This window comes from Rana temporaria, chromosome 2 (genome assembly GCF_905171775.1).
Source record: "Rana temporaria chromosome 2, aRanTem1.1, whole genome shotgun sequence".
Taxonomy (NCBI): Eukaryota; Metazoa; Chordata; class Amphibia; order Anura; family Ranidae; genus Rana; species Rana temporaria.
Genome location: NC_053490.1, coordinates 182,152,428 through 182,168,338, shown reverse-complemented (window position 1 = coordinate 182,168,338; position 15,911 = coordinate 182,152,428). Strand labels below are relative to the sequence as shown.

Below are 15,911 nucleotides of genomic sequence, written 5' to 3'. Positions count from 1 at the left end.
ACTGTTGGTCTGATGGCACACTGTACAGTTGTCTTTTTAAAGACCTGCTGCTTTGCTTGGCAGTCGATTGAATCCTGTGTCCACAAAATGTTGCACACATGCCTTAGGCCCCTTTCACATGGGTGGTCCGATCAGGTCCGCCAGTGAGTTTTTCAGGCAGACCTAATAGGACCCCCCCCCCCCCAGTCTCCTTTTATGGAGCTGCCCTTCCATCTGATCCTGTCTGCCAAAAAGACGGATGGGGGACCTATATCCCATCTGTCTGGTGGATCGGACGGAAACAGACATGCGGTCCATTTCCATCCAATTGCCCCATAGACGAGAGCGGGCTGTATCCGTGTCCACTCTGCATACCGAACCTGTCATCCGCCTGCTCAGCGGGGATCAGCAGAGAGATCTCCCGCTGGCAAAGCGGGTCCTGCTTAACGGAGGTGCCTGTGCCAGAGGGACCTTCGTGCACAAAAGCAGCATTATTCAAATTTTCATCAAGGAAAGCAAACTAGGACCACGCACTTTTAACATCAGTGTATAATCACCTATGTAGTACCCGGGATTGCCACTGTGCTGCGCACATACATCCATACGCTCATGCAGGCCCACAGTGCAAGCATACAATACATTTAGCTCTGCTCTTGGTAATGTGCCTTAGTAAATCAACCCCAGTGTGTTTACCATTGGCAGAAAAAATCTGTTTAAATCTGTATAGTTGGTTTTGAAAATCAGAGGAAAATGCTGGATTCACTTTGGTTCCTGTATAAAAAAATACATGAAGATTTGGGAGAGCAGAAGGTAAGCCTTGGCAGGACGTTCATGGAGAATATGTGAGACATCCTACAGCTGCCCTCAGATCCATCTAGTGATTTATTAAAGAGAGCAGATCTAAAAAGCCTTTTATTTTAAAATCAACAGCTTGACTAATTTTAAATAACTGACTTTTCAGATGCTTTCATCACAAACAAAAGCCTAATCCTGGGACTACTTGAGCCAGCAATGAAGGGTATGGCTGAGACCACCAGTGAATGTGCCATTCCCCTCCCTCCACGTCCTCACCACACACAAAATCCATTGACTGCAGCTTTATGAAGTGAAAACACTGAGGGAAAGGGAAATGTGAAGGAGCTGTCCACAGTTATTTCATTGAAAGAATAGTCCTTGCATCTGGACACTGAGAACAAAAAGTGCCTAAGACAGGAATAATAGCTGAGGTCATTTACTTTCATAAGAGCAAAAGACTGGAACTGCCGTGCCTTGATTCTCTACCAGTGACCCTTGCATTTTCTTGTGTGGAAATGTCAGGGAAAGTGTGTAGAAGGAATTTGCTTTTAACAATGTCTTTTTTTTTTTTTTTTTTTCCCGGTAAACTGTTGGATTATTTTTTCTTTTTTTGGTACGTGGAAAGTTAGTCTGCAGTTTTTTGTAGACATTTTTTGGAAAAGCCTTATTAATAAAAAATACAAATAGTATGTATAACATTTGTGAAACCAGTAGTCTTAAGCCTCGTACACACGATCAGATTTTCGAACGACCGATCGTCCGTTTTTTGTTGCATGCTAGTCTCATGTCGAAAATGAAGAGGTTACTCACCAATGCGAAAATTCTCGTACGACAGAATACAACTTCAGAAGTGTGTAATGTGTTGACTAGTTTTGCATGCATTCTTTCGTTTCTGAGCATGCTCTTTTGATTTTTTTTCGTATATAACCATATTGATTAAACGAAAATCGGGTGTTGAATATACGTAAGACAACATTTTTAAAACGCCTGGCAACCAGGTGCTATTTCTAGTGCTAAAATGCCTGAAAACCACCACAGTGTGAAAGGGGAAAATGGCACCTGCTAGTGAAATGGCACCTGCACATTCAGCTTTTGTCTGACGAAAAAACGGAACCGGCTGTCGAAAGCACCGTACTAACGATCCGAAAATTGGCAGATGGTTCATCGGACAAAATTTTACCTCCCATTTTCGGATCATGTGTACGGGCCTTTAGACCCCCTTTCACACTGAAGTGGTTTTCAGGCATTTTAGCGCTAGAAATAGTGCCTGTAAAGCGCCTGAAAACCACCTCCGATTCATTTGTGTGACTTTTCAGACTGGGGTTGTGCACTTGCGGGACGTTGGAAAAAGTTTTGCAAGCAGAATCTTTGGGGCAGTTTGGGAGCGCTGTATTTAGCGCTCTTAAAATGCCCTATCCTTTGAAATTAATTGGCAGCGATTCGGAAGCACCGCAACATGGGCGTGTTTAACCCCTTCTAACACCGCGGGGTGAAAGGGGTCTTATTGAACGTCATATACCGTATACCGACTGCACACAGTCCTGGTGTTTGAGCATCTGCTTTTTGGGTGTCAGAAAATAAAATGTTTTTTTAGATATGCTTTTTGGATGTCATTTCAGGCTTTTTATGTTGAACATATTGTGCACATCTTCGTGTATTTGTATGCACGTATTATACTCGAGTTCTAGCTCTCAAAATGTTGTATTCACGCCTATACTTGCGTATGTACATATTTCGGAGTACCAGTGAAAAATGCAGATTCGATTTTTTGTTACACAGCACTTGTTTACACCCCCTTGTGTGCAGACACATTGTAAACGAGGGGGCTGGATTTTAGAGTAAAAAAAAGATCTAAGGCCGGATTCAGATACAATGGAGTATCTATCTGCGTGGCGTAACGTATCTCAGATACGTTACGCCGCCGTAATTTAGGGCGCAAGTTCCGTATTCAGAAAGAACTTGCGCCCTATGTTACGGCGGCGTAACGTATGTGGTCCGGCGTAAGCCCGCGTAATTCAAATGTGAAATTGCAAATCGTCATTGCTTTCGACGTGAACGTAAATTACGTCCAGCCCTATTCGCGAACGACTTATGCAAACAACGTAAAATTTTCAAAACTCGACGCGGGAACGACGTCCATACTTAACATAGGATACGCCTCATATAGCAGGGGTGACTATACGCCGGATAAAGCCTAACATAAACAACGTAAAAAAAATGCGCCGGGCAAACGTACGTTTCTGAATCGGCGTATCTACCTAATTTGCATATTCAACGCGTAAATATACGGAAGCGCCACCTAACGGCCAGCCTAAAATTGCAACTAAGATATGACGGCGTAAGAGACTCACGCCGGTCGGATCTTAGTCAAACCTATGCGTAACTGATTCTATGAATCAGGCGCATAGATACGACGCCGCACACTCAGAGATACGACAGCGTATATGGAGATACGCTGTCGTATCTCCTACATGAATCTACCCCATATTTTTTTTAAAAACACTGTACTGGGATTTTTCAAGCTGCAGTGTGCAAGAGGCTAAAGCAGTCCATTGTAAATTTGTATTGCTTTGGCAGAGTCATTGTCGGTTGTGTCTTTCGGCTGGGTTCACACTATTGCGAGTTGGTTCACACATCTCAGCAGCGGCTCCAGAGCCAATTGTACAATTGTATCTTTTGGTTCGTTTCAGGTCCAAATTCAGCCAAAAATCCGGGCTGAAATTGGACCTGAAACGGTGAATGGGGACACACCAGATCCCCGCTTTGAGCCGCCCAAAAGTACATGAAAACCTTAAAGTGCACCTTCAGTCATTTTTTTCAACTTTCCATTTATTAAATCTTCTGCACTTTTAACGTTGGATAATAAAACATTTTTTTTCTTCCAGTAAATACCTTATACAGCCCACTTCCTGTTTCTTGTCTGGTAAAAAGCCTAGGCTTATGACATCATGCACAGCTCTCTAACTCTTGTGAGTTTGTTAGGAAGGGAGGGGAATGAGTCATAAGAGGGCCAATGAGAGCTGCAGAGCTGGAGGTGTGCTTCTGTGTGTCTGTGTAAATCCAGGAAGTGTACAGGAATTCAAAGCTCATTGATCTTTTAATTTACATCAACTAAATATAGATTTACTAATATAGATTTATGCTGGCAATACGGGGTTAGAAAATCTTTCGAAAATACTTTTGATATGCTCGATTGTTTGTTTGACTTTCGAAACGTTACTGGGCTAATTTGGATTATAGAAATGCAACATTTTATGTAAAAAAAACACAGGTATGTTCGATTTATTAATAAACGATCAATTTTTCTAAACATTAGTAGTGGAATCGTTCGAAAACCGCTCTAAAAAAATCTACAGCGCATGCGTGTGATAAAATGTAACCCCAATACAGGGAGTGCAGAATTATTAGGTAAGTTGTATTTTTGAGGATTAATTTTATTATTGAACAACAACCATGTTCTCAATGAACCCAAAAAACTCATTAATATCAAAGCTGAATATTTTTGGAAGTAGTTTTTAGTTTGTTTTTAGTTTTAGCTGTTTTAGGGGGATATCTGTGTGTGCAGGTGACTATTACTGTGCATAATTATTAGGCAACTTAACAAAAAAAAAATATATACCCATTTCAATTATTTATTTTTACCAGTGAAACCAATATAACATCTCAACATTCACAAATATACATTTCTGACATTCAAAAACAAAACAAAAACAAATCAGTGACCAATATAGCCACCTTTCTTTGCAAGGACACTCAAAAGCCTGACATCCATGGATTCTGTCAGTGTTTTGATCTGTTCACCATCAACATTGCGTGCAGCAGCAACCACAGCCTCCCAGACACTGTTCAGAGAGGTGTACTGTTTTCCCTCCTTGTAAATCTCACATTTGATGATGGACCACAGGTTCTCAATGGGGTTCAGATCAGGTGAACAAGGAGGCCATGTCATTAGTTTTTCTTCTTTTATACCCTTTCTTGCCAGCCACGCTGTGGAGTACTTGGACGCGTGTGATGGAGCATTGTCCTGCATGAAAATCATGTTTTTCTTGAAGGATGCAGACTCCTTCCTGTACCACTGCTTGAAGAAGGTGTCTTCCAGAAACTGGCAGTAGGACTGGGAGTTGAGCTTGACTCCATCCTCAACCCGAAAAGGCCCCACAAGCTCATCTTTGATGATACCAGCCCAAACCAGTACTCCACCTCCACCTTGCTGGCGTCTGAGTCGGACTGGAGCTCTCTGCCCTTTACCAATCCAGCCACGGGCCCATCCATCTGGCCCATCAAGACTCACTCTCATTTCAGCAGTCCATAAAACCTTAGAAAAATCATTCTTGAGATATTTCTTGGCACAGTCTTGACGTTTCAGCTTGTGTGTCTTGTTCAGTGGTGGTCGTCTTTCAGCCTTTCTTACCTTGGCCATGTCTCTGAGTATTGCACACCTTGTGCTTTTGGGCACTCCAGGATGTTGCAGCTCTGAAATATGGCCAAACTGGTGGCAAGTGGCATCTTGGCAGCTGCATGCTTGACTTGTCTCAGTTCATGGGCAGTTATTTTGCGCCTTGGTTTTTCCACACGCTTCTTGCGACCCTGTTGACTATTTTGAATGAAACGCTTGATTGTTCGATGATCACGCTTCAGAAGCTTTGCAATTTTAAGAGTGTTGCATCCCTCTGCAAGATATCTCACTATTTTTGACTTTTCTGAGCCTGTCAAGTCCTTCTTTTGACCCATTTTGCCAAAGGAAAGGAAGTTGCCTAATAATTATGCACACCTGATATAGGGTGTTGATGTCATTAGACCACACCCCTTCTCATTACAGAGATGCACATCACCTAATATGCTTAATTGGTAGTAGGCTTTCGAGCCTATACAGCTTGGAGTAAGACAACATGCATAAAGAGGATGATGTGGTCAAAATACTCATTTGCCTAATAATTCTGCACTCCCTGTAGTGTAATCGATCAGCAAAAAAAAATGACCGTTTGTTATCGATTAATATTATTTGGTAATTGGGTGACGCATATCCATCCATACAATGATAGCGTTTTTGTACGCATGTTCGACAGAGCTTTAGAAATCTGAACGTTTTATTTTTTATGATTCTCTAACCGTATATGGGCAGCATTACAGGGGTTCATTTAATAAACAGGAGAGGGCAAAATCTGGTGCAGCTGTGCATGGTAGCCAATCAGCTTCTAACTTCAACTTGTTTAATTAAAGGGTTTCTAAAGCCTCAGCCTAGGTTCACACTGGTGCGTGCGGTACCCCCGCATGTGATTCGCACAGAAATCACACCGCATTCCTGTGCACATCCAATGCTATGTCTTTGCGATGCGATTTTGAGACATACGTTTTTTTTTTGTATTGCTCAAATCGCATCCACACCAAAATGGTGCAGGACCTTTTTTTTGCACCCAAATCGCATTGCATTTTGCAATCTGTTTGGGAGTGTCGTTAATCTAACATTGAAACCCACAGCAGATTGCATGCCGTGTGATTGTTATGCAGTGCGATGTAATGCGGGGGAACCCAGCGAAGATTGTGCATTTTCTGCATCACATCAGTGTGAACCAGGGCTTAAGGTTTTTGTACCTTAATGCATTCTTTGCATTAAGGTAAAAAATCTTCTGTGCCACAGGAACCTGGAAGCTGATTGGTTTCTTTGCACAGTTGCACCAGATTTTGCACACTCTAGTTTTAGTATATCAGCCCTACAGTCTTGCAAGTCTTTACAGTTCATTTCCTTTGGAAAACAGCCACAGCATGAGTGGAAAAGTCTGTCCACTGCCAGCATGCTGCAGAGAAGAACCCTTTCTGTGTGTGTGTGTGTATGTGTGTGTGTGTGTGTGTGTGTGTAATCAGTGATCTATCCCACGCACCCCCTCCTGAGTCAGACCTGTGGTTCTGCAAAAAGGGGACCTCTGCTTCCTGCTTATTGCCCTGAAATAATAATTAAAAACAAACGTATATGTTCTGTTACGCTGGATACTTTCATTGACTTGTGGTGCAAATTTTAGTTATGAAATAATAGTTTTAATAGCTTTTTACCAACTCCCCCATTAGCACAATGAAACCATTATTCTTGGGTGTGTTGTCCAGTTATTAGTTTTCTTGGCGTTTCAACAGGTAGGGGGATATCTGCATTAGAGCAACTCGTAAGGCCCCTTACACACTGGGTGCGGGAGGTGCGGTGGCGGTATAGCGTTGCGATTTTTAGCGCCTCTATACCATCGTATATACCGCCGATAGCGGTGCGATTTTAACCCCCACTAGCGGCCAAAAAGGTTAAAAAAGGGTATAGCCGCGCTGTCCCTATGATTTCAATGGGAAGGAGCGGTATACACACCATTCCAAAGATGCTGCTTGCAGGAGATTTTTTTTCCTCCCGCCAGCACATCGCCTCAGTGTGAAAGCCCTCGGGCTTTCACATTGAGAATGCTGGGGCAGGATTATTTCAGGCGTTGGTTATGCGCTATTTTTAGCACTAAAACGCCTGAAATATGCCTTGGTGTGAAAGGGGCCTAAAACAAGGCTCGACGAAATTTCGAGCGCCAGGTTGCAATTGCGACTTGAATTAGCGACCTGGTGCATTGGGAAGGAAGCATAGGCCTGCAGAAAGCCCATCCTGTGTCTCCGTGCGCCCACATCTCCCCTGCCGCGCGATCGCGCCAGCCTGTAATTGAGGCCGCGGCTTTGCGGCCCTCCGCAGGCCTATGCTTCCTTCTGTGATCTGGCGCCATCTTGTGGTGGCTGTTGGCATGACCAGACTAATGGAGCTTCCTCTGTGTTTTCACTGCCATCTCCTTCCCTCTAATTAGAACCCCCAAACATTTATACATATTTTTATTCGAACACCCTAGAGAATAAAATGGTGGTCGTTGCAATACTTTCTGTCACACTGTATTTGCGCAGCGGTCTTACAAGCGCACTTTTTTGGGAAATATACACTTTTTTTAATTAAAAAATAAGACAACAGTAAAGCCCAATTTTTTTTATATTGTGAAAAATGTTATGCCGAGTAAATTGATACCCAACATGTCACGCTTCAAAATTGCGTCTGCTCGTGGAATGGCGACAAACCTTTACCCTTAAAAATCTCCATAGGCGACGTTTAAAAAAATCTACAGGTTGCATGTTTTGAGTTGCAGAGGAAGTCTAGGGCTAGAATTATTTCTCTCGCTCTACCAATCCCGGCGATACCTCACATGTGTGGTTTGAATACCGCTTTCATATGCGGGCGCTACTCACATATGCGCTCGCTTCTGCGCGCGAGCTCGGCAGGACCTGGGCGCGTATCTGGCTCCTAACTTTTTTAGCTGGCTCCTAGATTCCAAGAAAATTTGTCAAACCCTGGCCTAAGAGTGGATGAAAAGTAAATTACTAATTCATTCTTTTAAACATCACGTTTACAAAGATTTGTTTGTGTAATTTGCCTTACAATTTCATTTTTTGCTTTTTCTTTAAAAATCAACAGTTGCATCTGAATCCGATGCTTTAGTTTGAAAAACTTCCCAAAAATAAAACCACAAAGGCGAGAAGAGCGGCAGTTAATCAGTTTGAAATCCTCCGCGCCTGCTCTGCTTGCAGTCAAAGGCCTAATTTGTCATTCTCAGCATGAGAGCGACAATAGTGCCATTAAACGTTAACAAGAGGCTAATCGAAGCACTCAGGGACTAAACAAGGCTATCATTTTAATGCTATCATCTCTGCTCCCTTTGTTCTAGACGTGCAGAATCTAGGTTATTTGGGTGGTGGTTTGGCTTTTGTTTAATTAAATATCTTTCCAAACTGTCAGATTGAAAGATTGATAGTATGTGTAAGACTGGGAGATTGATAAGGAGATGTAAATACTAATTTATAGTTACAGTAGCAAGGACATTCTTTTCACTGTAAGAATTGTTTTAACTTGCTCTGTGTCTTGCCAGTTAGCTGTTAGCAATATTTGTTCTGGTGCTCAAATTATACATATTTTTGCAGGCGTGACATAAAATCAAACAATGTTAAATGATTGTGGACTCTTTGTAAGTAAAGTAGTTTTATCCATGTGGTTTACTGTAAAATATGTATTGCTAATTAGGTTATAAAATCATTGGATGATTTTGATGCTGATCACTATTAATTTTTTACATACTGGATGTCCTTTTAGCTGCAAAATAATATTTTCCATTGCAACAAAAGCAACAGGTCTCCAGTATAGAACGTGTTTGAAAAGGAAATACAGGCAGAAGGTTTTTTATCTTAATGCAGGGCTGCCCAACCTTTTGAAGAGCGAGGGCCACTTAAGCAACTTGGTAATCAGTCGCGGGCCACAATGAGTGGAGCGGGCCGATGACAGGTCACAGCTACTCTATAGGTCCTCTGATCCGCCCCGATGGAAGGGGACTCCGCCTGTGGCAAAAGCCAGCGCTGTAGAGGAAGCATTGGCTTATGGGGCTCTGCTCTGCAGCCACTTTCTTCCTCTACCACCAGCTTCATTCACAACACTGATGCTGTGGTATGGCGGGTCGGCAACCTGCGATCTGTGCTTGCCAACCCGCCATTCCAGGGCAGGGTAGTCGCGGGCCACCTCAGAGGGCTCTGCGGGCCACTGGTTGGCCACCCCTGTCTTAATGAATTCCATTTTTTCTATTAGGATAAAAAACCTTCTGTGTGCAGCAGCCCCCCTAATACTTACATGAGGTCCCTCTCTGTCCAGCGAAGTCCACGAGTGTCACAGCCATCCCAGATTCTCCTTCCTGATTGGCTGAGACACAGCAGCTGCACCATTGGCTCCTGCTGCTGTCAATCAAAGTGAGCTAGCCAATCATGGGGGAGAGAGGGTGGGGCCAGGTCGGGGTTTCTTGTCTGAATGGACACAGTGAGCTATGACTCAGCTTGGGTGCCCCCATAGCAAGCTACTTGCTGCGGGGTGCACTGAACCGGAAGGAGGGGCCAGGAGCACAGAAGAGGCACTTGAGAAGAGGAGGTTCCAGGCTGCTCTGTAAAAATCCACTGCAACAGAGCAGATAAGTATAACATGTTTGTTAATTTTATAGCAAAAAAAAGACGAGACTTTACAATCACTTTAAATATGAATCTGATTAGTTTCTATGTGCACCAGGAATACTAAAACTGTAAACATTATTATTAACCTAAAACAGGGGTTCCCAACTTTTTGACCTTCCTGGCGCACGTTGGATGAGGGATTGTCTTGGGCCACACATAAAGTTCACGAACAATAAACCGATAGCGGATGAGCAGAAAAAGTCAGGCAGATCCACAAGTACAGTGCCTTGAAAAAATATTCATACTCCTAAAATTTTCAACATTTTCTCATGTTACAACCAAAAAAGTAAATGTATTTTATTGGGATTTTATGTGATCAACACAAAGTGGCACATAATTGTGAAGTGGAAGGAAAATGTATAAATGGTTTTCAATTTTTATTTACAAATACACATAAGTGTTGCATGCATTTATATTCAGCCCCCCTGAGTCAATACTTTGTAGAACCACCTTTTTGCATCAATTACAGCTCCAAGTCTTTTTTTCATCTGTCTCTACCAGCTTTGCACATCTACAGTGATATTTTTACCCATTCCTCTTTGCAAAATAGCTCAAGCTCGGTCAAATTCAATGGTGAGTGTCTGTAAACAGCAATTTTCAAGTCTTGCCACAGATTCTCAATTGGGTTTAGGTCTGGACTTTGCCTGGGCCATTCTAGCACATGAATATGCTTTAATCGAAACCATCCCATTGTAGCTCTGGCTGTATGTTTATGGTCATTGTCCGGCTGACAGGTGAACCTCCGCCCCAGTCTCAAGTCTCTTTGTAGACTCTAACAGATTTTCTTCCAAGATTGGCCCTGTATTTGGCTCCATCCATCTTCCCATCAACTCTGATCAGCTTCCCTGTCCCTGCTGAAGAAAAGCAGTCCCACAACAGGATGTTGCCACCACCATGTTTCACGGTGGGGATGGTGTGTTTAGGGTGATGTGCAGTGTTGGTTTTACACCAGACATGGCATTTTACTTTTGGGCCAAAACGTTATCTCTTCTGACCTTAGCATGTTCTTCCACGTTTGCTGTGTCCCCCTCATGGCTTATCACGAACTGCAAACTGGACTTCTTATGGATTTCTTTTAACAAGTGATTTTTTTCTTGCCACCATTCCTTGAAGGTCAGATTTGTGGATCGATTCTCCCACCTGAGCTGTGTTTCTCTGCGGCTCCTTCTGAGTTATTATGGGCCTCTTGCCTCTGATTAATGCTCTCCTTGCCAGGCCTGCCAGTTTAGGTGGACGGGCATGTCTGGGTAGGTTTGCAGTTGTGCCATACTTTTTCCATTTTCTTGGATGAGGGATTGAACAGTGCTTCAGTAGATGTTCAAAGCTTGGGATATTTTTGTATAACCTAACCCTACTTTAAACGTTTTCAGAAATGTATCCCTGACCTGTCTGGTGGGTTCCTTGGCCTTCGTGATGCGGTTTGTTCACTAAGGTTTTCTAACAAACCTCTGAGGGCTTCACAGAATAAATGTATTTACAGTTGTGCTCATAAGTTTACATACCTTGGCAGAATTTGATTTCTTGGTCATTTTTCAGAGAATATGAATAACACAAAAACATTTCTTTTACTCATAGTTGGTGTTTGGCCATTTATTATCAATCAACTGTGTTTACTCTTTTTAAACCATGACAACAGAAACTACCCAAATGATCCTGATCAAAAGTTTTTTTCATTTTTGTTTGTAACATGACAAAATTTGGAACTTTTCAAGGAGTATGAATACTTTTTCAAGGCACTGTATATGATCACTTATTTATATAATGTACCTATCTGGGTAATAAACTCCTTTGTTTTCATTTTAAAAGTAAAAGAGGGCCACGTAAAACTAGTACAATATTTGACACTGTTTTTGGTAAACGAAAGCAACGCACGAATATCTGGTTCAATGGATGTAGTAGCATTTCTCAAGGTGCTCTTCATACATTTTCATCCTTGAAAAGAGATGCTGCCGCAAACTGATCACATAATTATGGCATGATTGTGAAGAGTGGGATATTTTTTTCTTTGGAGAGATAAAACTTCTAAAAGTCCAGTAAAGACGCTGTCAAATTTTCCTTTGTATGCGTACGCTGAATGTAAACACCTTTTTACAAAAGATTCCCCAAAAAATCTACATTTTTAAAGAAGTTTATGATTTTGTGTTGGTCCGCATTTATAGCTGTCTTGGGCTGCAAGTTGGACACCCCTGGCCTAAAATGTGATTCGTGTTCTATAGAGTTGACAATGAATCATAACTTGTAATTTTTGATGCAATGATACGTTTCGAAGGGTCTCGTTCAATCTCCTTAAAGGTTTGCTCATGTCAAAGATATATACACTGGAATACAGTGAAGGCTAAGCGCCAGTAAAATGTGCTTTATAGTATAATGAACGACAACATTTTTTTTTAGTTTAAGCGTGGAGAGGGGTTAGAACACCTATTTTTTATTTATCTTTGCTGTCTGTGCCCCTGTTAGAGAGAAGCCCCCCTTTCTATTTTGTCCTGTTTTTGGTTATCTTCAAAAGTGGATTTTTCTCCAGAAAAGTAATAGAGGGGGAATCTTCCAAAGTATTGTTTTGGTGACTCCGGTGACAATCAGGGATTCCCTTACTTTAGAGTTACTTTGTTTTGACCATGGAACAGGAAGTGAAAGGAATTCTCCCTAATGGGACAGGAGATGGAAAGAAAAAACTAACAGGGGCTATAACCCTATAACTCTATCCAAAATGAATGTCAGCCCACAAGTGGTGAAAACTTGTAGGACCTGATATACTGAGATAAGTTAAAGTGAATAAGATTGATTATCACATTACCATGGCATCTGAAAGTGAGTGGTATATTTAGGATATATTGGGCAGCAAGTAAACATGTTGTCCCTAAAGTTGATGTGTTGAAAGCAAAAAACACAATGGACAAACGTAAGGTTTTGAGCAACTTTGCAGGACAGAATTGTAGGGCTAGATGGCTGGGTCAGAACAACTCCAAAACTGCAGCCCTTTTGGGAGGTTCCCAGTCTGTGGTGGTCAAGACCTACCAAACCTGGTCCAAGGAAGAACTAATGACAGGGTCATGGGCAGCCAAGGCTCATTGATGCACATTGGGATCACAGGCTGGCCCATGTAGTCCAATAGAGTAGAAGAGCTACTGTAGTTCAAATGTGTGAAACAGGTCAGGGTACCCAAGCTGACCCATGTCCACAGCCAAAAGCGCTTACAATGGGCATGTGAGCAGAAACTATGACATACAAAACTTATTGTACTCTGGAACAGTCTCTTTAAGGAGAGTAACCCTCTGGTAATGGCATCAGTAAGGCTGTCACTTCCCAGGGCCAGCAGGTACAGTATATAATGAAGCTGTGTGGCAGAAATGCTCACCACAGGAGCCAGACGTAATCATATAGTGTAGTAATTTATTAAAAACTGTAATTTTTAAAATGACATGCACAGAACTCACATATATAGCCGCTGCATACAAACCATGTGGTGGCGTGACATCAGCACTGTTAGCTCCGCCACTTAAGGTGCTGACATCACGCCTGGTCTGTATGGCGGTGGACATCTTTGTGAGTTCTGATGCATATCATTTTGAAAATCTATGCTTGTTAAAGCCCTGTTTTTAATACATTACTACTTGTGTGGTGAGCACTTTATCCACACAGCTGCACTATATACCATCTGGCCCTGGGAGGTGACAGCTTTACTGATGCCATTAGCAGAGGATTACTTTACTTAAAGGGACCGTTCCTGAGGACAAGTTGTAACCTATTTCTTTTGGGAGAGATCAAAATTCATAAATGCTGCCTATAGTCTAAGCAGCCATATTTTTTGGGTAAGTGCAGTCTATTGGTAATGGTCATCACTGTGGAAAGGTGTATGAGGATCCAAATCATCTGGATATCATTTAAAGGAGACGCACTAAAACAATTTTTAAATCACTTTTATTTTTGTTTACAGACTTGTCACGGATAATATGATATTGTGATGAACTGAGTATCACGTAAAATTCATACACAATTGTATGTTATTTAAGGGGACAGTGTTCATTAGTTTTAATTTTTCTCATGTGTTTTCATTTATATTTTTTATGTCATAGTTTGTTGTTTACGGGGAAGGTTTTGGCATGTTGGCCTTTTTAGTGCTAGCTGCTGTTGTTTCTTCTTTGCCGCTAAGAACTGATGTCTCACTTTTTTGGCCATAATGTCATTGCTGATCATTGTATGCATACACCAGTGCATTGATCGTATTTAGACAACCAAATTGTATCCTTGTGGCATTAATTATATGCCCGAGATTCGCATGTGTACATCCATCTATTTATTAGTTATAAATATAATGTATATAAAAAATGCACTGTAGGAAAATGCATTTTATGTAGGGTTGTCCCGATACCACTTTTTTAGGACCGAGTACAAGTACCGATATAATTTTTCATGTACTCGCCGATACCGATTACCGATACTTTTTTTAATGCCAAGTGTCAGTTCGACTGATGGGCACTGATAGGTGGCACCGACTGATGTGGACTGATAGATGGCACTGACTGACGGGCACTGATAGGTGGCACCTATGAGCACTGACAGGTGGCAGTTATGGGCACTGATGGCACGGACAGGTGGCTGGCACTGATAGGCGGCAGTTATGGGCACTGATAGGTGGCTGGCACTGTTAGATGGCACTGATAAGCAGCACTTTTGTTTGGGAGCCACGTTGCACGACCGCGCAATTGTCAGTTAAATCGGCGCAGTGCCGAATCACCAAAAATGGCCCGTCACTGGGCAGCCAAATGGTCCAGGGCTGAAATGGTTAAAAAGATACTCTAATATGAAATAAAAACTGCTTCGGCTGCGATTCTCCTTTAACGATAGGGTCACTTTACGGTCAGTGCGAGGTTAGAGGTCATTAAGTCACAGTCCCTCCCCCCATGTATATAGATTACAGAGGTCTTCTATTACGACTTTCCCAGCTCTACAGAACTCCTGCACACTGTCTGTCATTACCATCGTGCAGCACTAAAAGTCTCAGCAATCCCTAAACTTGTGTAGAGCTCTGCCCAGACCTGCCACGCCCCCTTCCCCATGCTACACACAGTGCCAGTACCTAGCTCGACCCAGGCGGACAGGAGGAACTTGCTGAGCCGGTGTGTGTCCTCTCCCTGGCTGCCATCTGAGGCGTCCATGGAGGGTCACCTATGGGCCGTGACATCATATGTCTAGGAGAATGACGGGAAATGTAGTTCTGGACATGCCTTGCCCAGTCCACACTTCTAATTGGTGAGTGCATACCTCTCGTCCATCCAATTGGCTGGCCAGGATTTCCCTCTTTCAGACACGCCCCGCTCCTCTGACATTCGGGAGTTCTCCAGTCTGTGTGGCCCCCGCCCCCTCCTTGGTCTGTACTGGCGGTATGTCCGGGGATGTACTGTACAGTCCGGGGATGACAGGTGTCTGTGGGGAGGATGGAGGAGGATCGGATGATGGAGCTGCACTCCGCGGTGGGGATCTTGCTGGGGCTCCTGCTCTCCGCTCACTCTTAGCACACTCTCAGCCCCTTCTCAGACCCCTGCTCTCCGCCCCCTCAGCCCGCTCGTCACCTAAAAAAAAAAAAAAAAGTATCGGCAGAAGCATCGGGAGCATTTGCGCGAGTACAAGTACAAATGCTCAGTATCGGTCCCGATACCGATGCTCAGTATCGGTCCCGATACTAGTATCGGTATCGGGACAACCCTAATTTTATGTTTAAAATATTTTCTTAAGCTGACCATACATGTATTGAAATTTGGCCGGTTCAGCAGGGGTTATTTAATTTAAATCCATATATGGGCACCTTGGTTGTACAGACGTATTGATCGACTTATGTACAACCACCTGTGTGTGATTTTTTCCCACTCGATCAGTGCTGCAGGCTATAGCCTGCATTGCTGATCTGTGTATTCTGAGAGCTGTGACGTCTCCCCACTGTCAGAATACAAAGACACAGCACGGAGGATTCATCCACCTCGAATGTGTGGATGGGGGAATCAAGTCAGTTTTTTTGTTCAACCCATCAGTTTAACAGAAAAAAAATGGAATCCTCTATGGCAGGGGCGGCCCATTCATTAAGGGCACACGAGCGC

General features: G+C 42.8%; 1 protein-coding gene across 1 annotated transcript in view; it reads left to right on the top strand.

Annotated features, from left to right (window-relative positions):
• Positions 1-15,911, top strand: part of ABCC4 (ATP binding cassette subfamily C member 4) — a 344,218-nt gene that overhangs the window by 234,662 nt on the left and 93,645 nt on the right. The gene's annotated exons all lie outside the window — the stretch shown is intronic.